The sequence below is a fragment of the Sebastes fasciatus genome, chromosome 22 (assembly GCF_043250625.1).
Source record: "Sebastes fasciatus isolate fSebFas1 chromosome 22, fSebFas1.pri, whole genome shotgun sequence".
Lineage (NCBI taxonomy): Eukaryota > Metazoa > Chordata > Actinopteri > Perciformes > Sebastidae > Sebastes > Sebastes fasciatus.
In genome coordinates this window covers 6,838,190-6,859,143 of record NC_133816.1, presented here as the reverse complement: position 1 = coordinate 6,859,143, position 20,954 = coordinate 6,838,190, and the positions used below count along the sequence as shown (strand labels likewise).

The 20,954-nt window shown below is 41.5% G+C and overlaps 1 protein-coding gene across 20 annotated transcripts in view; it reads left to right on the top strand.

Moving 5' to 3' along the window:
- Window positions 1-20,954, top strand: part of LOC141760990 (receptor-type tyrosine-protein phosphatase delta) — a 400,655-nt gene that overhangs the window by 237,599 nt on the left and 142,102 nt on the right. For all 20 annotated transcript variants that reach the window (XM_074624152.1, XM_074624149.1, XM_074624146.1 and 17 more), the window contains exon 9: window positions 525-562. The gene's annotated coding sequence lies outside the window, so the exon portion shown is untranslated. The remainder of the gene's footprint in view (window positions 1-524; window positions 563-20,954) is intronic.

The window sequence follows — 20,954 nt, the reverse complement described above, 5'->3', positions numbered from 1 at the left end:
TTTCTTTTGGTCAATCTCTGACCTTTTGAGTGCCGCCCACATTTTAATTAGTGCTAAACTAAAAAGCTGCTCAATGCCACCCCCACCCCCCCTAACTCCTATTTCCCCTTTGTTCTCACTACTCAGTTTTTTTGTGCCTCCAATGAAATCCCTGTTAGATATACCACATTCAAGCAGCGACTGAATATCAGTGGTGAAGACGGGGTTTTTGTGACGGCTTGGAAAATTACAAGGGCTTAAGTGTCAGACACATATGCCTGCCAAATGTAATCAGTTGGTAATAAATGTTTGCCCTTTACACTGTAAAATGCAGTACTGAATATGTGCTTGAGCTCAGGGCAGCAGATCGCTGCGCTGTTGTGGCTGTGATTAAAATTATTTCCCGACAACAAAACCTACTGCTATCTTCACCCGTGCCTCTTGAACTCGTTCCCACAAATGAAATCAACTTCTTATCATAACGGCTTTTACGGCGGCGAATAAACTGTAATCTAACGTGTTTTTTTTTTGTTGTCGTCCTGCAGCTCTTGAACTGTTGGGAAGGTTGCTTGAGTGCTGAAAGGTAAGCTTTTACAATCACATCATTGTCAACAACAAAGATGGGTCGTGGCATTTTAAGCTGGGTTTCCATTTCTGCTCGGTCTCTGAAGAAATGTGTGTGTTAATGCTGGTTGCAGCAGAATGGAGCCTCGGAGGGTAGAGAGTGAAGGCCTCTTGCTCTTTTCTCCCCACTGTTTAATTAGCATGGTCTCAGAGACTGGGGTGCCGCTTTAGCAATCACGAATCCTGCCCAGCCAATAAGAACTTGTGTTCAACCGCGTCTGACAGAGATAAATGGCATGCCGCAACATCTCAGCCTCACCCATCATCTCCCTTTCCCATGCAATAGTGAAGTGCCACAAATCTAAGTGGGCATGTGGGTCATTCGATAACAGTATAAATCTATGTGGGTGTTTTCAGTGCGTATGTGTGTACGGCTTGTTTGCAAAAGTGTTTGTATCGTATGCATGGTTGTGTGTCTTACGAGCATACATTCGACATCTTGACAAGACTCAATAGATGCATTTTTGGAAAAGTTTGAGATAAAAAATACACCCCTATTATCAGTCGTTAGAACAAAGTGGGGCTGCATTAGAGAAGAGTGCCTCATATTTCCTAATTGAGATGCTATTCATCCGCTCTGTTTCACCCAAATGAGATTCTGGGGATGGGTTTGGTCAATACTGTAGGTGGGGGATTTATGATGGTTTTCGGTAGCAAATGTGAGCCAATCACAAAGACTGAGAGAACGATGTATTCTGTGACTTGATCACAGAAAGCATTTTGGAGGAAGATTCGATTAAAAGAGAGCAAATTTGGGGAAAATGACTGGAAATTGGTCCGTCTTTGAAACAAGGAAACTGTTATTCATCCGTGCAAAAGACTAGATTAACAGAGAGCTTCCACTGAATACATTATATGCAACATCCTGCATTAGTCTTTTTAGCCAGTGACGTTGCAGGTTCCATGTGTAAAAGGGACAAATGGAAGTTTAAGATTATAGCACAGATGAAACTGAAATTGATATACATCCATTTTACAAGCTTAAATCATAGAGTCGTGATGCAACAGAGACCACAATCCACAAATGAATACAAACCTATTTTTAGACATTTACTGCTGTTAATAGCCACTGTTGAACTTCCCAGTTAAAGGCAACATACCATGAATACCATGCAAGCAAGTGCTGGGTCCGGGAAAAACACGTAACTCATTGGGTTGAACCTGATCTCAGACATCAGACCAAACAAGGAAATGCAAGCCTGAGAACCACTTCAGTTTACATGCATACACTGCAGTTTTAAAGGTGCTCTATGTGATATGCTGCCATTAGCATAGCATCAAATAACTATTTGTAATCTAAAGCTATAGTGGAGTAATGTCTACCTGAGTAGATCATGGATCACGCTCCCTCTGTGTGTGTTGTAATCAGAGCTTCGCTGTACTTTGTTTACTTAGCCGTGGTGGCCACACATGCCATTTAGTGCATGTTAGTGCATGTGAGCGTGCCCCACTGGCTAGCTCACGGCTGCTGCTCTGCACTGCGCTCAAACGGCGGTTACAGCTAACAACGCTGTCTCAACAGACGCCGTCCTTGTGCAGTGCCCACCCTCCGGTTCCCCCCAGGTTAACACTGTTAGCTCTGTCAGCAGCGTTGCCATTGTTTGCACTGTTATCCCCGTTAGCTGCGAGCCACTGGCTCAGCCGTCACCATTTTGAAAGCCGTGTGGAGGCAATAGATATGCTCTGAATTTCAAATTTAGCACCTTTTAAGGTCTTATTGATAACACTTTCATGTAGACAAATAATTTTAAAAATATAATACATCCATAGCTTTTAGAAAGGTGCTAAATAAAAGCATGGCTATTTTTTGTTAATTAATATTCTTTTTTTAAATTTTGACGGTTCCAAAACTAATGTTTTGTTTATCTCTGTGAAAGATATCTGACGTTCGGTTCCCACTTCTAACAAGGCTTGTGAGCCGATAGTAAAACAACGCTGGTATCACGTGGTATCTCTGTGTTGTCAGCGATCAAGTTGCCAGTTAGTGTGAAAAAAAAACTATAGCTGATCTTGCAATTCATACTTACTCAACTGCAACGAACTGGCAACCACTTGTTGTGAAGTGAATGCAATGGAACGGAGGAAGCAGAGTGCAACATCTACTGGCTGAATGTTATCAATAGCACCTTTAAAGATTTGCTTCTGGCTTTATAGATATTTACATTTAATCAATTTCCCTTAGCTGATTAACTTGCAGGCCGGTACACATAAATAGTAAGATGTGATCATTTCTATAATTTTTTCTGTATTAAAATGCTACATGAACTAACTAGTGTTTGGGAAATTCCTTACGTAAAGTAATAGATTGCCTATTCCTGTTCATTTATTTCTGTCATAGACGTCTGTTTAAGTTGTTGAAGTACACTTTCAGCACATTCAGTATGCACTTCTAAGGACAATTTATACAAGTGGTGAAACTGAAATAATACCATCACTTTTAGTTTTAATCTTAAAGTGAAATGGTTTTAAAGCCATCAGAATCTCAAACTGAGGCATTATTATAGATCCCTTTTATAACTGACTAAAAGTAGAGTGTTTTTATTAATAAAGAATTTTCCCCACATCCTGACACTGTCTTATGACTAACACACACTTCACTTACGGGGTGGTTTCAGCAGTAATTGCAGCAGCCTTTTCCCCCTGTCTCCTGTTTCAGTGGATCATAGGAAGGGAACAGTTTGTAGCAGTGGGGGCATAATTAGTGATAGGCCTTGGACATGTCATACTCTGTTAGTCAGCCTCGCTTTAATTCCTTTGTCTCCTATCTGCTCCGAGCATTCATCCAGGCTGTGTGTATGTAAGTGTGTATCTTTGCTCAGGCGTTACGGTGCGTGTGAATACTTAATCTAGTCAAATTTCATTTGACCCTATATAATTCTATTATGGCAATGCAGGAGAGAGATTTCATCAGGATGTACAGTATGTATGCGCTTACCTGCTCATGTTTGTCTTTTCCGCCTGTCTGTACAAGGATACCTGTGCGAGTGCCCCTTTGATTTCCTGTAGAACAAAAGAAAAACAAATCATTCTATTTTGGCTTCGTCTCTCAAGCTAGAAAGGCTTCAATATTCAGCTGGCTCGCAAGGCTCATTTTGGCTATAATTAGAGGAAACCTTTTTGGGGCTTTCTGTATTCCTTTTTAAGCAGTTCCCTGTAGCAACAAAATTCATAAAAAAGGGTTTTGTATGATGCCAAAAGGTAGACTGGTGATTACTGTCAAAGGATGCTTTTTGGCATGATGAGTGTGTGTCTATGTGTGTGTGGAGTTTGCAGAGGGGTTTCTCAACCTAGGCTGGTGATGTGAGGGCGGATGAAAGCCGCTTTGAGGATACAGTATACGGCTAGGAGGAAAAGCTCTTCCTCCACCACCTTTCTTTGCTTTTCTCCAATTTTCCCTCTCTCCTTCATCTCCCTTCTTTTCCACCCTCTCTCATTCTGCTGCCACTCTACCCTTGCTATCTCATCTTGACTGCCTCTCCCCTCCCTCTGTTGTTTCCCTATCCAATTTTCCCCATACATCCAGCCCACTCTTTCTCTGTAGCCTCTTTTCCCCCCGCTATAGCTGTCTTCATGCCTGCGCCCATCTGCAAAATGCTCTTCTCTCCGTCCTCCCTCTGTTACTTTTTTTTTTTTCCATTCACTCCTGACCCCTCTCTTTTCCCCAATGTGAGGCTGGCAGCAGTGATTAGTCCGAGAAACATTCCCAGAAATAAGGGATTACACAGGCAAAAAATTAAACTCCATGTCCAGTATATCCTTCATATTTCTAGTTTGCGTCGTTAGTGTTGCTTTAAATTCACAACTCATTTCAAGATGTAAATTCAGAAATGTGGAGCACGGGGGTTCAGGTGTGTGCCCAGAGCCATTTCAGGGAATATTCCTTCAGCTATAGCACATGGCACCTCTGCAGATAGCAACCCTTGTGCTTCTGTTCTTTCATCACGCTACATTAGCTTTACAAAGAAACGAAAAAAAAAAATCCGCAGTGTGTTTGGAAGTGAACCTTGAACTTGAAGTAAAGTCAGAAAAAAGCCATATTTGAACAGCTCTGATTGATTGGATTATTCCTCAGGTAACCTCCTGACCTGACCCTGCTACAGTATTCCTATCCAAGGTGAAGCAGATAGACTAATTGGTTAAAGAAAAGCAATAAAAAGCTAATAGGAAATACAATATCTCAAGCTAGTTGTATATTTTTCTAAACCGCACTCTGACAGGTCTTGCATTGCAGCAGGTGTGCAAATTATATTGTCATTATCATTGATTATCTTCATTTGGTGCATAGTAATTAGAATATTTACTGTTCAATATAAACATAAATGGCATGTAATAAAGATTGGATCAGGGTTATGCTGATTTTACTCTAGACCTTTATCCTTTCCATTAGCTCTATGACTATGGCCTGATCAGACCTCAGATACACATCAAAGTCCACTAGCTGCACGAAGCTTTCTTGTTCTTGACTATCTTAAGTAGGACTAATTTTCGGGGTAAATTAGGACGGCTTTCAAACTAACAAATATGGCTGACTGAGATAAAGCTCCACACTGCCTAGCTCTGTTCACGCCAGCAAAAAAAAAAAAGTTTTTTGGTGGGACAATTTAACAGCTACAAGGACATTCAATATTTGGCAGTCAAAATATACCTTTTCAAGGGAGTTATACTCATCTATAAAAACTCTTTCCCTTTTCATTGCTTCTCCCTTATAAATATGTGAACAAATGACAAATTATGGTTCATGTTTTCTTCTTTTGTGCTAGTTGTCAACAGGTGTGATTGATTGGTAACATGGAAACACAGCCAAAGCACTTTGCGTGTGGGTGGGTTGGCTAACTTCTTAACCTTTTGAGGTGCAGTGCATATTTTTTGTGCAATCGAATTAGACTAGTCTAAGCATATCAGGCTATTAAAAAGGCATCATCAGCCGCTATAAGCACCACAGATGTGGGTCAATAGGGGCCTACTACACCCACTAGTAGGTTGTATCATCTATTAACATGGTAGATCACCGAAAGAAGGTATAATAGAACACGACAGCGACCTCTAGCGACCGTAGTATTTAGGAGCAGAAGCAGAAGTCAGGCGCTCAAGTATCGACAGCATGAAACTCCGTATGATTGGAGGCAATGGATGGGACACAAAACACAGGGCTTTCACCCAGAATACCAAGGTTCACATCCTGTGTGAAACAAACATGTAGTTGTGTTTGTGTTCACCTTTGATTCAACATAGCTATTTTAAGCCAAAACACATTTTTTTTCCCCTAAACTTAACTAAGTGTTGCCTGAACCTTAAAAAATTTTTTAGTTTTGTTGCTTAAACCTAAAGAAGCATTTTTGTTTGTGTTCAAAACACATTTAATTCAGTTTTACATGTTAGATTGTATTGCCTTTTAGTTTCGCTTTCACTTCTACAACGTAGTACGCATGGTAGTACCCTATAGAACCACATCTACGGTGCTTATAGCGACCAATAACGCCTATTTAATGGCCTGATAACGGTCAAATCAGGTGCACCACTGCCTTTTCTTTCCTCAGATTCTTTCAAACACCTCACTGGGCCATCAAAATCAAACAATACTCATCCAGTAATTCAGTGTTCTTAAAAGATTTTTTCCTCCGACACCTATCTTAAATGTACTGTGTCTTATCCTGCATTCACTGTAAAAGCCTGCATTTGTCCCACGTGCCTATGCTTGCTCATGCCTCGAGCATCATTCGCCCGATTGTAATTCACTGTGTACTATTTGAAGAGCCTAGGCAGCTTGTTTGCTATTGATTTTATTTACAAGGCTTCTATATTTTACTCCGTGCAAATCAGAGCAATTGTTTGCAAGTGCATGCATGAATCAATGCTTCCCTGGAGCCTGCGCCGGCGACTGCTCAATACCTCCAATTTATGTTTTAATTACGATGATCTACTAAGTGTTGGGAGCTCGGCCCCGCTCTCACAATCAGCACCAACAGCGTGCATTGTACTGTGCATTGAATTTTACTAGCTACATAGGCAGGCACTGGTTTTGAAAATTACGTCTCAAATATGCTGATTTGTAGTGATGATGATGGAGAATGTAGTTGCAAGGATGATGCGCCTTTTGCTGACATGGTCAAAGTAGACAGAAAACTGAAAAGACATGCATGCAATGGAGAATTGGTAAGCATGGCAGTTACATGTTTACAGCACTGTGTTGACTTGGGAAGCCACACAAAATAGCAGGTAGTAGTTTATTTTATGATTTGCTATCAATTGCTTAGACATAGAATATAAAAACAGCAACTGCTCAGCCCTGACAGCCTTGTTTGGCTCCAGACTGGATTTTATACCCCTCCGTGTTTGTTCTGTACTGTTTTTGTTTGGCAGAACAGTATATCATTTGATCACTCACCATTAGAAGTGATTGCTCAACTCAGTATGCCATATAAGTGGCTTCTGGCCAGCCTGAAAGCCATAAATTTTATTGACTCCTGTAATTAGGGCAGATCAATAAAAGGCAGTTTCTTTCACGGCTTCCCAGGACTGTATTGGTCGGTGCACTTCTTTAGGTCTTGGTTCCATTGCAATCACAATATTATGACACAAAAAACACCATAAAACGCTGAAGAAAATCTTTATGGTGTATTTTACAAACATACATATAGCAGCACAAGAATTGTTTTCCATATAAATCCGAAATTTTGAAGAAATACTACGCCATTTTAAGGAGAAAGAGACCACCATGGCTCCACTCTGCTTTAAGAGATTGTCTTTCTATATAATTTGTGGCTTTGTGTTACACCATTTGCAGATGCTCCACCAGTAATACCTAATATGATACAGTAGAAAAACGGCCCCATAGTGCGTTGCTGTCAAGCCTCTTAAGTTGATAGCTGTGTCTTTGCACACTCCGGGAAAAATCCCTTTCTGTCAACCAACAGCTGGTGAAGACAACATGATGCGGAGGCCACGGACGAGTGAGCCATCAAACCTCCCGTCTCTGACAGCACTTTGGCAAGCCGCGTTTCATAAGAGTCTGTCTCACTCTGCTTTGCTTTTATGGTGCATGAATCAATGATAATTGTGCTGTGTTCTCACTTGAATGGCAGAAGTATCCCCCATGTGGCAACAGTCAAAAAAAAAAAAGGGGAGTTCGGAGGGATGGATCAAGGAATGCCTAGAAATTAGCATGAATGAAATGAATCACCGTTCCCCCTGGGATTATGATTCATTAGCTGGAAAATGTTCCGTTCAGAAGGCATCGGCAGCACCGTGCCAATACGGTTAATATAATATAAATTATGAGTAGCTATGAAAAGAAAGGTTACGCTATGCATGACGCATGTCTGTTGTTGACGTAGGTTCAAAGAAGAAGTTGTGAAAGGCAATGAATCTACAAGCTGCTCTATAGCTGGAGCTGACCCAGTGGGGTGTTTCCTTTAGGGACTACTAAGGCATTTTTGTTTTTTTGTTATTATCATTGTATTTCAGCCAAGCTGTATAGCATGTCCTATGGGCAGTGTAGATTTGATCAAACATGCTACTCAAAAGCTTTCAAGCAAACTGTGCGATCAAATCAAAGCCCAACAACCTTATCCCCAGCTCCATCAGGGCCTAATTCCATTCCAGACCGAGCTTCTATTCTCCTTTCCCTTATCCCCTCTGAAAAGCCCAGTGATTAGAAGTAGACTTAAAGTCGACTATAGCACCCCCCCACACAAACACATCTCACCCTACCCAATTCCCGACGGGACCTTCTTGAATCCCCAAAGCCTCGGCCAGTTTATCAGCATCATGGGATCAGGCAATCTCCCCCCCACACCCCCACACACTTCAAACGGGAAGCCCAATGTGTTTCCGCGGCCTTCGGTGTAATCTCTTTGGCTGTTGACAGATCTAGTGACGGGTCAGCTGTGATAACAGGATCACTCAGGTGGAGACAGGGGAGGAGACCACTAAAGAAAGGGACAGAAGCTAAAAGGAGAGAGATGTGGGCGAGTGCGAGGTGAGTTCTGCTGGTGAAGTGGAGGTTGGCAGTTCAGGTGAGGTAGAGGATTTTGGTGGGGGATATGCAAAGCCACGGGAACTAGGGGTGGAATGATTAGTCAATTAACAATTTTATTTTAATAATTGATGAATTGTTTAAGTCATTAGCAAAAATGCTAAACATTTGCTGGCTCCAGCTTTTTAAATGATTTTCTGATTTTCTCTGTTCTATTATTGCAAATTAAATATCTCTGTATCGACTAAATAATTAAAAAATATATATATATTAACAGATTATTCAATAATGAAAATATTCAAGAAGACAAGCAACAGCCTTTGGTGCCAAATGTAAGAAAAATAAATGCATTTATGTAGAGATGCTACAATTAATAGATTGGTTGTCAACTGTTAAATCAATCGCCAAGTATTTTGATAATCGATTTATGGGTTTGGGTAATTTTTTTAAGAAAGAAAAAGTCAAATTGTTCTGATTCCAGCTTCACTGTGAGTATTTTCTAGTTTCGTTACTCTTATATTACAGTAAATTCAATATCTTTGAGTTTTGGACAAAACAAGACATTTCAATACAACATTTAGGGCTTTGGGAAACAGTGATCGACATTTATTCAACCATTTTCTGACATTTTATAGACCAAACAACTAAAGGATTGATCGAGAAACTAATCGAACAGATTAATCAACAATGAATATAATCGTTAGTTGCAGCCCTACAATTATGTCCCAGAGTGAAGATACGGGTATCATATGAAACGATCATATAAACCAAAGGGATCCAACGGTACCGACCATGTCATACTAGCTTGTCGCGAAGGATGCTAAATAATACTCTTAACTCATGCTAAATTTTGAAAAACTGGCATGTCCAGGGGTCCCTTGACCTGAAAACGGGTTCTATGGGTACCCACGAGTCTCCCCTTTACAGACATGCCCACTTTATGATAATCACATGCAGTTTGGGGCAAGTCATTGTCAAGTCAGCACACTGATACACTGACAGCTGTTGTTGCCTGTTGGGCTGCAGTTTTGCCATGTTATGATCTGAGCATATTTTGTATGCTAAATGCAGTACCTGTGAGGGTTTCTGCACAATGTTTGGCATTGTTTTGTGTTGTTAATTGATTTACAATAATAAATATATACACAATTTTGCATAAAGCAGCATATTTGCCTACTCTCATGTTAAACGAGTATTAAATACTTGACAAATCTCCCTTTAAGGTACATTTTGAACAGATAAAAAAATTTGCTATTAATTTGCGATTAATGGCGATTAACTATGGACAATCATGCGATTAATGGCAATTAAATATTTGAATCGATTGACAGCCATAGTCCCAACTATTACAGTGGAAATAATAGCAAATCTGATATGTGGAGCCCTATTTGACACGGCTGGATGCCAGACAGAGCAGCAAGACACCCTGACAAGGCAACTTTGGCCTGTCTTGCCCAGTCTGCCTCTTGCTGCATCCACTAGCACTCTGACCTGGCATCCTATTAAAACTGCTATCACCCATAGAGAATGAAAATAGTGCAGCAGTGGGCATAAATAGTGGAAAAAATAGAAAGGTGAAAGGTCATGCAAAACCGAGGAGCCACAGTGTCAATTTTACGCTTGGGCATCCGGTTGACATGGAGCAGCAAACACACATAAGCCATTACTTACACCACATACGCAAAGTTTTAACAAACATATTGCGTTTGCATGCGGACACACTAACATTCATAGACTCTCTCTCTTCTCTCTTTTTGTGACTCTCTCGATCTCTAACACACACACACACACACACACACGCTGAGAAGCAGCATGGTAGGCAGTGACACAAAGCTAATGCCTTGTCACACAGGCTGTCAGCAGATTAGCCAGTGGATTACACCCCAGCCATTAGATGTGCACAGAGCGAAAGGCCACAAACATGGCAGAGAGAGAGAGGAGGAGAGGAGAGAGACTGAGCATATTCTGGTATAAAGCATAGGAAAAACTAATGGAGGATAGGTTAAAGGAGAGGACAAGAAAACAGAAGACACATAAAGGCTGGTTAAGTAGTGCAAAGACAGAAGTCAAAGTGGCACAAAGGAGATGTTGGACGGGAAGATGTACGGATAAGAAAAAGGGAAGACAATCTGCTGCTAGAGCAGTGGTAACAAGATAATCAGACAGACAGGACAGAAAAGGCAATAACAATGGTAAAGGGAGAGACACTGAGAAAAGCAGAAAATGCGAGAGGAAGGGCAGAGTATCCAACAGCACATGAGGGAGCAGAGAAGAGGAGGAGAAGTTGTGTAGTGTGCAGGGGGAGGGGGGGGGGGGGAATTAAACAAAACCAAACGGATGGGAGGAGTGGAGAGGTGATGAGAGAGACATGAGAGGGGAGAGAAAAGGGAACGAGGATGCTCGAAAAACAGAATGAGAAGGGAAGAGAGGGTAGGGGAGGAGCGGAGAGAGGTGGAAACGAAAGGACCGGGAGTAGAGATTAGAGGGGGGAGATGGGATGTGAAGCGCCAGAGGAGAGGATGGAGGATACTCTGCAGTACATTAAAAACAACGCAGCAGGCAGGCGGGATGAAATAGATGGTAAGAAGTGGAAGATGGAGCTTAATGTAGAGTTTGACAGAGAAAACGTAAAGATGGATTCAATGAAGGACAGTGCACATTAGTCCTGACAGTGTCTATAAACATAATCATGGTTGGGCCTCGGTGTATTTTGTCTAACCTCACGAACAGTAATGGCTTACTGGGAGACTTGAATAGAATGTCAGAGAGTCATTATTGATGTCATTAGTAACACCTGTGCTTTTCCTGCTGTGATAAGTCAAAATATCTGCTGTGAAAAAAGGCCTATTTCATGCCACGTTTGTCCTCTTTTATATTCCGGCATGTTTTCCGTCTTTGATTAGCTCAGCTGATCTTGTCAAAAACGTTGACAAGGTCAGATTCACGCTTTGTATCACTTAAAGCTGCAATAATAATCGATTTGTCTGGCCACTTGAGGGCAGCAGAACAAGCTGAAAACACAACATCTGACACATAAACGCTTTACAAAGTTGTAATTGTAAACGTGTTAGCAAACAGTTGCCCATTTAGCAACCGGTAGACACGGAGCAACATTAGCCTTCATTTGGCCACCTGACCTTACTCTCCTATTAGCTCTGTTTTGGTCTCCTCCATAGGCTGCATATAAGAAGTGGACGTGGTCAATGTGATGTCACCATTAGTTTGTGGACTGCGGTTTTGAAGCCTCGAGCTCGGCATTTTGGCCATCGCCATCTTGTTTTTTTGCAACCAGAAGTTACAAGAGATGAGCTAAGAGAAAACCATTCATACAGTATATCTTAGAGGAACAGCAGAGTTGGGTGATAATTCTCCGTGGGTTCATCACTATGAGTGATTTACATTACACACAATGATTTGATCCATTATGAATATAAAAATATTGATAAGTGCAGCTTTAACTTATGTAAATGAATGAAAAGACCCTAATAGAAAGTCCGGAATAAAGCAGTCAGGCCATTAATAGGATGAGTTTGACCCAGGCGTACTATACTTTGGCTCAGTGTTTTATTTGTATTCATTTATTTGGTTAGATTGACAAAACAATCTCACCTCAACCTCCATTTGGTAACTGTTCTAATGCGTGTGATCATATGATCTTTATGAACAGATTGATTTTGCAGTCAAAGAATTGTAGATGTTAAAAGTTCCAAATGGAAATTTTCATCATAGTTTTATCATTTTATTTGATGCATTTTTAACGCTTTTGCTAAACTTGCTTTTTGAAAAATACTATGAAATACAAGAGAAATTATTATTATTATTACAACAACTTGCAGTCTCCGGACCTCATTAAGAGACAAGTCCACTAAGACATCCAATATACTGTAACTCTTGTCAAACATAGACACCCTGCTTTCCTCTCGATGCTACTAACTACAGATGGCAGTGTTGATAGCAGCAGTGTCAGAAACTTTTCAAACACTTGTCGGTTTAACTTTTACCACGGCGCTCGTGTATCACCATCTGCTGAGTAAAATGAAAGCTACTCCCTGCATTGTGAGGCAATAATGACGCTTTCTTTTTTTCAATCAGTGTCTGCTTCCAAGTGGAGAGGTGTCAGGCCTTCTCAGTTGGTGTTTCATTTTATGATAATCGACTCCGCTGCCCCTGACGTCGCTACCACCTACAGCCCCCCACCACAAAACCACTTTGCGGATGTAATGGCACATAATTGTCTGCTGGATTTGCCCGTTAGGAGCTTCATTTCGAGCTGGGTATTTGTACAAGAATGGAAGGGAAGATGTCAAGTTAACGGGGGCTAATGGGACATTCTGATATCCATTCAGGCTGGGAATTGTGCTCAGAAAAGCCACGAGAAGCATGTCATACTATGTTCACAGAATGCATATGTTTAGTGTAAATTGTAGTACGCGCTATGGGTACATAGCAGCATATTCACTGATTATTCTAGGTGACTGAGGTGGGAAGGGCTTTGTCTGTGTTTGCATGTATGCCAACATGCGTCGTGTGTGCATTTTTATGTGTGCATGCATGCATACATGAGCGTATATGGGTGTGTGTGTGTTTGACAGCTAGGCTGATGTCATTTAGGACCTTTAGCTGGTTGAGTGATTTGAATGTGTGCTGTGGAATGAGCTGAGTCTCAGAAGTGCCGGAGGGAGATGGGGAGGGAGACTAAATGTGTGAATCCCCACAGGATATTTAGACTGTTTATTATGATAAGCCTCTGCGCGCACACATCCTCCACATAAACATGCATAAGTTCACACATAAACTTGCGTGCACACGTGTAAAGAAAGAATGAAAAAGAGAAAGAAAGGGGGGGACAGGGGAAAATGTAGAGATAGGGGTAAAGGGAAAGAAAAGAGCAAGAGATGCTCTGAGACACGTGATTCACATGTGCACAGTAATAGGTTTGTAGTTCACAACCTATAAAAGACTAATTCCACACCAGCCTATCCATAGCCATCTCATGTGGGAGCCATTCCACCTTTTAAACCCGCTCTCACTTAAAGCGGGCCCAGATGTAAGTCAAGGGGCTGCTTTGGATTAGCCAGAGAGAAAAACTCATTTCCTTTGCCATTTTACGAGCATTTAATTTGAAACAATTAAGATATTACGGTGCTGCGGATTCACTACACAGAGTGACAGCTGGGAGCAATCCCATAAACCCCTGAGCCAGTGAATGAGGCACCTTGCTTCTCTCTTTTGCTCCGCTCGCCTCCTCCTCCTCCATCTCCTCTCTGTTATTTCATTGAAACGTTTCGCTTAAGGCTCTGTTGAGGTGAATGTGCTACCTTTGCCTCAGCCGAGATCTCGCCGCTACCGCCAATTACTTTAGCAGCTCGTAAATGCACCAGTTGGCTGATGATAGAATGGCCTAATTTCCCAAGACTAAAGGGAGGAAGCGAGCACAGAGGATGTTTACCTTCTGGATGCCTTTTTTTTCCCATCACACCTTTTTATTGCGTTATTGGATTTATAGCATAAGTTCCATGACTCATCTTTGGAGGAATTAATGAGAAAGATGCAAACTACAGGGGGCAGCAAATGGTAAGCTGAGACGCTCGCACTGCACTGTGGCAGTGTGGTCAACATCATGAAAAAAGCACTTTTCATAGTAGACATATTTGATTTGGAACACTTGTTTGGCATCATGCAGTGTGTTTATTTTGACGACACAAATATTGATGGCCCTCCGTGTCCTATCTGTCCTACACTTGGAGAACTTTGTCACTCCCTGACTTCGAAATTCAAGCTAGCTTTGTCAGCACTCACCCATCAATTCACCTCCTCCTCCTTCCTTCAACACTGGCATAGGAGGGCACAGGAGGTGTGAAATTGATGAAGGTGTGCTTGTGAAAATGTCAGTGGGGGATCACTGGCCAAAGAAAGGAAGAGAGAGTATATATTTTGTGGAGGGGGTGACAGATAGGAGTGGGAAAAGCTCCTTTTCATGAACACTGAACTGTAAAATGGAGGACCCAGTGCAAACAATGGCCGTGATCAATCGGCTATGGTGAGAGGTTTCTCGTAAATACCCGATGCCAGCCCGCACACGCTGAAAGAGAGAGAGAGAGAGAGAGAGAAAGGGATGGAGAGAGAGAGGGAGTGGCAGAAAGAGACACAGACAGAGATGAGGTATGTGTCACTATTAGTTTTTGGAAGGAAAGTCAGAGAGGTAGAGAGCAGAAAGAGCGGGCATAGAGAGGGTAGAGAATAGGCAAATTACTGGGATAAGATGATGGCAGGAGAAGGGAAAAGGCTTTTAGAGTAGGGAATATTTAAATAAATGAAAGGACAATGAAGAGAGATAATGGAGAGAGATGGGAAAGTATCAACAAACAGAAAAAGCAGGAGTGCATGATTTTTTTTGTTCATCCATATGAATTCAGTCAAGAAGGAGAAATTACAAATGAGAATTTTTAAAAAGGAGAAAAGTGAGAATGAGATCCGTGACGAATCAGGGAAGGACACATCATGACTGATAAGACCCAATCAAGAAGCGAAAGTGTGTGTCTGCGTCACCGTTTTCAAAGGTTTTCCATTTCTGTCCGCCCAGACTAAAACGCAACGCCGCAGATTTAAAACTAAAACTAAATCAATTGCTGGTGATTAATTTAACAAATTGATTGATCAACTACACAGTTCAGTGCTAGCTTATACTATATGTACACATAGAGCACATGTTCATTCCTTTGGGGTATTTTGTTTTGCATTTGCATGGAAACAGCACACAATATTACTCAAAAGCGGGAGCGGCTAATGCATCTATCAGTAACCATGGTGACGCATGTCTCCCCCTTATAGAGGAGAGTGTGCAAGCGCTTCTTACAATGCATCTGCTTATGTATACCCTCCTCCTTAATAGGAAGCGCCCTCTGCAGCTGCGAATGTCACTTTGTGCAGGTTGACAATCAGTACTGAAGTGCTAGCGGGGGCGGGACCGGTTTGAAAAAGGGCGAATCGATGCCAACTTGTTAGGCGCCTATTACATCAAGCAAGCACAGACCCCACACACACATTTACATGCGAGTGCTCACACTACACACACATTCGGATATTAATTTGTTTCTCCGGACAGGTGTCCTGAGCCGAGTTCCGCAGAGGGACTCTGTCAGGCAGGAGTCGACTCAATCTGCTTAAGCCCCTTTCCCTCGCTACCTCTATCTCCCTTGGTCTCTCTGCGCAGGCTGCTGCTGCACACCATGGCTGCTCACGCCATCCCAGTTGATCTCTTAATGGACCTAATTGCTTTTCAGCTCATTGCACCCCATGCCAACACTAAACTAAATCAAACCGAGGCCCTATCCACAAGCCTCATCGCAAATCTGATTTCGCTTGACATCGTAATAAGGTGATATTGACTACTCATGACTCAGCAGTTCCAGAACAGATGAGTAAGCGCGTGATTCTCCTCGTCACGGCGTGCCCCGTGACAGGCAGAGCTGTTTGGGTCATGCAAGAGTTCAAGTTGCCCTCTTTAGAAGTGCAGCCCATTGTGTTTTCATTGACAATATGCTCTCTGAGCAGACAATATATAATGCATTATTGCACCCTAAACTACACACGGAATAGATACAGCACAATCTGTGGTCTCACTACTGCGGCCTTTACTCGCCACACTGGTGCCATCTTGGGTACTTTAGTCAAAAGCTACTTGAAAGCTAATCAAAGCTGATCAAACATGTAAGATAAGCCCGTAGTCAGCTCCTCCAATCTGAGGCAATGTCACACTAGACTAAACATGTCGTCAGCTTCGCCAGAATTTGAGACTACGTGCAGTCAGCTCTGGAGGTATTGTGACACCAGGCTGCAGTCAGCTGCTCCAAATATAGTTAATATCTAACCTAAAACTGCTGTCAACACCACCACTAAGAGCTAATGTATAACCACAATGAACTCTCCTTGTTGCCTGCAATGTCAATCAGATATGATCAAACTACAACCACATAGTCCTGATGAAGCAGATTAGTGGAGTTTTGAGGGTAAAACTTTCAATAAATAATAACTAAAGATGTTTTCCCCATATTTTGACTTAGCTTGTTGCTTATAGTCATGAATATGTAATGTGATGGAGAAATACTTGAATAATTGAAACCTAGTTTTCAGAGGCTTTAAGGTGCTGCCAGATTGTGACACTAAAAACGCTTTATAGGGTCATACCTGTTTTTATCCTAGTGTGTGAGTTTTCATTTTTACACAACCATCTGAGGTCCAGGTGACTGTCTTGGGGGATAATTTGGAAACATAAATAGGGTTAATTTAATAATCTGGCATCAGGAGGCGTTGAAGAGTGATTCGCCCTGGGGGACGTGGTATACGGCTGTCATTGTTTCCAAGTTATGTAGGTCACTAAGTGAAATTATATAGATGCTCTCACTGATTGTGTAAGGACCTGGAAATAGCTGTCTGACATGGTACCAATAAATTAACCACTTCATCCCTATCATGTACATAATAATGGCTATCAATGCTCATGAAAGCATGACTGTACGCTGAGCCATCCATCATGTCTGACAGATTCTGAGAAGGAGAGAAGTATTAGATGTCTCGGCCAAGGACTACAGTTCGGTGTTGGTTTACATCTTTCGTGCCTTGGAGATGTGTGTAATATCACCTTGGCATTTGTCGCTTTAGCCCCCCCAACACCACCACCCGCCGCCCTCCTCTCCCTCTCTTGACTGCTTGGGCAACGGCCATAAACAAGTCAATCTCAACACATTGGATTAGATTTATCCGCTTAAAATAGATTGTTATCCCAAAGAGCGTGAGCCTCGCTTGATGGGGAAATTAATTTTACGATGACTGGTTTACTTGATCAGGGTTGCAGGGGAGGTGGGGACTATAAATGTATCAACTCTCGGGCGTGAGGAGCTGAAAACAACCGTCCTTGTTTTTGATTCAGACAAGTTGTCGCTCTTCTCCGCGGCATTATACATGGTGTTGTCTTTGGGTCGCAGAAACTGGAGTAATGACTTGACTGACAGTCATTTGTAATTCGCCAGCAACTTGTCAAGGGTGAGAAGGCCTGCCCCTCGGGCTATAGGGAGATTGACAGTGAACAATATTGTATTTTCACGTCTGTCTGTCTAACATTAAATGTGAAATTGACAGTTTTTTCTATGCAGAATTATAAACAGGCTGCATGATCAGAAGTACATGCAACTTATCCAGAAATGAAATGCTGTCTATAGAGGAGAAAATCCTTCTAAAATAGCTGTCAGCCCTCCCATATCTAAAGTGTTAAACTGGTATGGCAGTTATTGGATTGAGTTACAATGGAACTGACCTCAGCCTATTGAGCAACAAATCCAGTCTGAGCCTAGTCCTTAGTGTAAATTCATCTGACAAGCATCACTTAAAACATTTTTTTTTTTTGCAGACTGAAAAGCAAACCACTTTCTCTGCAACTTAAAGAACAACTTGATTGATTTTTCTACCTCTGTTGCCTGTCTGTTTCTGAACCAGACAGTTTAAAGGGGACCTATAATGCTCATTTTCAGGGTCATACTTGTATTTTGTGTTTATACTAGAACATGTTTACATGCTTTAATGTTCAAAAATCACATTATTTTTCTCATAATGTCTGTCTGAATATACCTGTATTCACCCTCTGTCTGTAACGCTCCGTTTTAGCGCCTGTCTCTTTAAGAATGCCTCCCGAAAAAGCCCAGTCTGCTGACTCGGTTGTCTTATTTCACAGTTTGTGGGTTGGCAGGCACTCCAGATACCCAAATGTATGTGCACAAGCACTAATAAAGTGAGTTTTTTCATGATATGTCTCCTTTAAAGTTGATATACAGGAGAAAAGTACGACTTTTAGAAGTAGTTTTATCCCCACTGAGGAAAAAACACTGCACCCTGTCAAATTAAATCATACAAAATCTATGAACTGATTTGCTTTATACAGTAACTTCCATAGTCCACCACTTTAAGTTCAAGGTATCCACCAACTCTAGCACTGCGACACAAAGGCGCTGTCAAGGACTGAGCTTGTGTTAAAAAGCAAGTGGCTAGATGAGGCTGTACTTGGACAAATGCAGTGCTTTGAGCTACATACTAATGTCAGTATACTTAAATGCTCACAATGGCTATGCTAACATGTTGATTATTATTAACATGATGTTTAGCATGTATAATGTTTTTCCATGTTCTTAGTTTAGCATACTACCATTTGCTAATTAGCCCTAAAACACAAAGTACAGCTCGAGGCTGATGGGGGATGGGATTACTTCCGCAGGTATTTGGTAGATGTTGAGATATTTCAAAGATAAGTAAAAACGTTGGCCTGATGGTGGCGCTAGGATTTTCAAAGTTATTATGATCCATCCTCCATGAATGTCTGTACAAAAATTAATGGGAATTCATCCAGTATTTGCCAAGATATTTCAATTAAATTCTGATATGTTGATTGATAAATTGCACGATATTTAAATATCCATTGTGATAATGATATTTAGCTGCTGATAAATACTAGCCCTAAAGTCATAATTGAATATGACATTAAAAGTATTATTTGGCAGCATGTAAAGCAACCCACTACTATTGCGCGATATTAAAAAGACAAAAAAAAGAAAATGAGACATGATTGAACAGAATTTCAACATAAATAAGAATATTCAATGCCAATTAGTTTTATGAAATTAGAATAGTCCCCATAGATTTACTGTGTGGGCAGCTACACAGAGAACCACATGCATAAAAAGATTTGCTTACATTATTCATCCAAAGCAAATGCATATTGATATTATATAACCTTTAGCATCCTTAGCTGCATTTGCATTGTATTTGCATAGTAAATGTCAATCAGCGCTACACTTCGCCCGGCCCCACACACGTGTGGATGTAAACATGCCCGAGGCAGTACATCAAACACGGTTGGCTCACTTACTAGTAATGTGTTGTCATTGTCCTACAACAAAGAAAACATTTGCCAAGTGAGTTAAACGGCCCTCCTACTGTCAAGAGTATTAATAGGCGAACTTGCAGCATGTGGCGATGCTGCATCTCAGCCCGGCACTCAGGTTTTCTCTGTCGTGGATCCTTCTTATTGAAGGACAGTTGGTTTATGGACTACCGTGTTCTGTTGGGCAACAAAGTTCAGCCATGATAGCCCAGCAAGGCAGCCTCTTGATAAATCCTACCCTTGCACCCATTTATCAACAAGTGCTGCGGCATTACTGCTAAGCTGATGCCAAGAATATGAAAGCGCAAGGTTTAGATGCAGAGCAGAATTATAAATCTAATAACTACTGTCATCCAATTACATTCAAAGATTGTGAATACAGGCGAGGGATTTGAAAAAAAGACCCCCACATGCACTGAAGGTGAATGTCAGGAGGCCCCAACTAAAGGACTGATAGCATTTTATTAAAGCAATCAGGGGTTTATGAATGTTGGATAACCAACCAAAATAGCATTTTAGCCTTCAGCCTAGACTCTTGATAAATAAGAATATTTTCTTAATAACTGCTTTGGTTAAAGTTAGATAACCAGACATTTGTGATCTACAGTACATTGTGTCCGTAGACACAACTAGCTATCACTCCCACCGTGTTTTCACACAGCCAGCAGTCAAGGGCAGTAGTTCACGTAACAGTAATGTCATCAAGTTTCTCCATTGTTCATTGTCACAAAACCAACACTTTCTTTTGTCCTATAAATCTACATGCGGAGGCGGTATAAAATTCTGCCCTTAGAAAATGGTGCTCGGTATAATTTGCAGGTATAAATCACCATCGCAGTTACTCAATCAGATACGTGACATGTCTGAGTGCAGGTAAGAAAACAGATCTGCTGACTGCAGTAGTCTGTCTCTCAGAGTGCTATTGTTGGATGCTAGATGTTGGTGTCTGCGGGGCTAGGTTGTTCATCAGGAGGTTTGGGTTGCTGCCACAAAAGCAACTTTTCTCAAAACACAATTGGTCATAGTCATCTGTCTCCTGGGGCCGCTGCTGTTATTTTTCTGTAGCCCTACATCAGACGACCGTGCACTTGACTGCGTTATCGAGAGCGACGTTATCCCTTTATGCGTTGTTGTGCACCATTATGTCTATTCAGTAACGTGGATGTGAATGGATCACGTCTTGGGATCATTACATGAAATGTGTGATCATTATACATGGATTATAGAGGTTACTACTCAACGTGGCTGCTCTGATAGGCTGACCTTGGAGTGCACACTGCAGTATGTGGAGGTAGGTTTTCTACATACCGAAGCAATGCCTTTAATAAAAAAAAATAAGCAAAATGGTGTATGACAGGCATGCACAACAGTCAAGCCCAGTCTGACAGCAAAATCAATATTATATCCCTACAGGGACCTATAGTGTGTCTGTTAGTGATGAGTGTG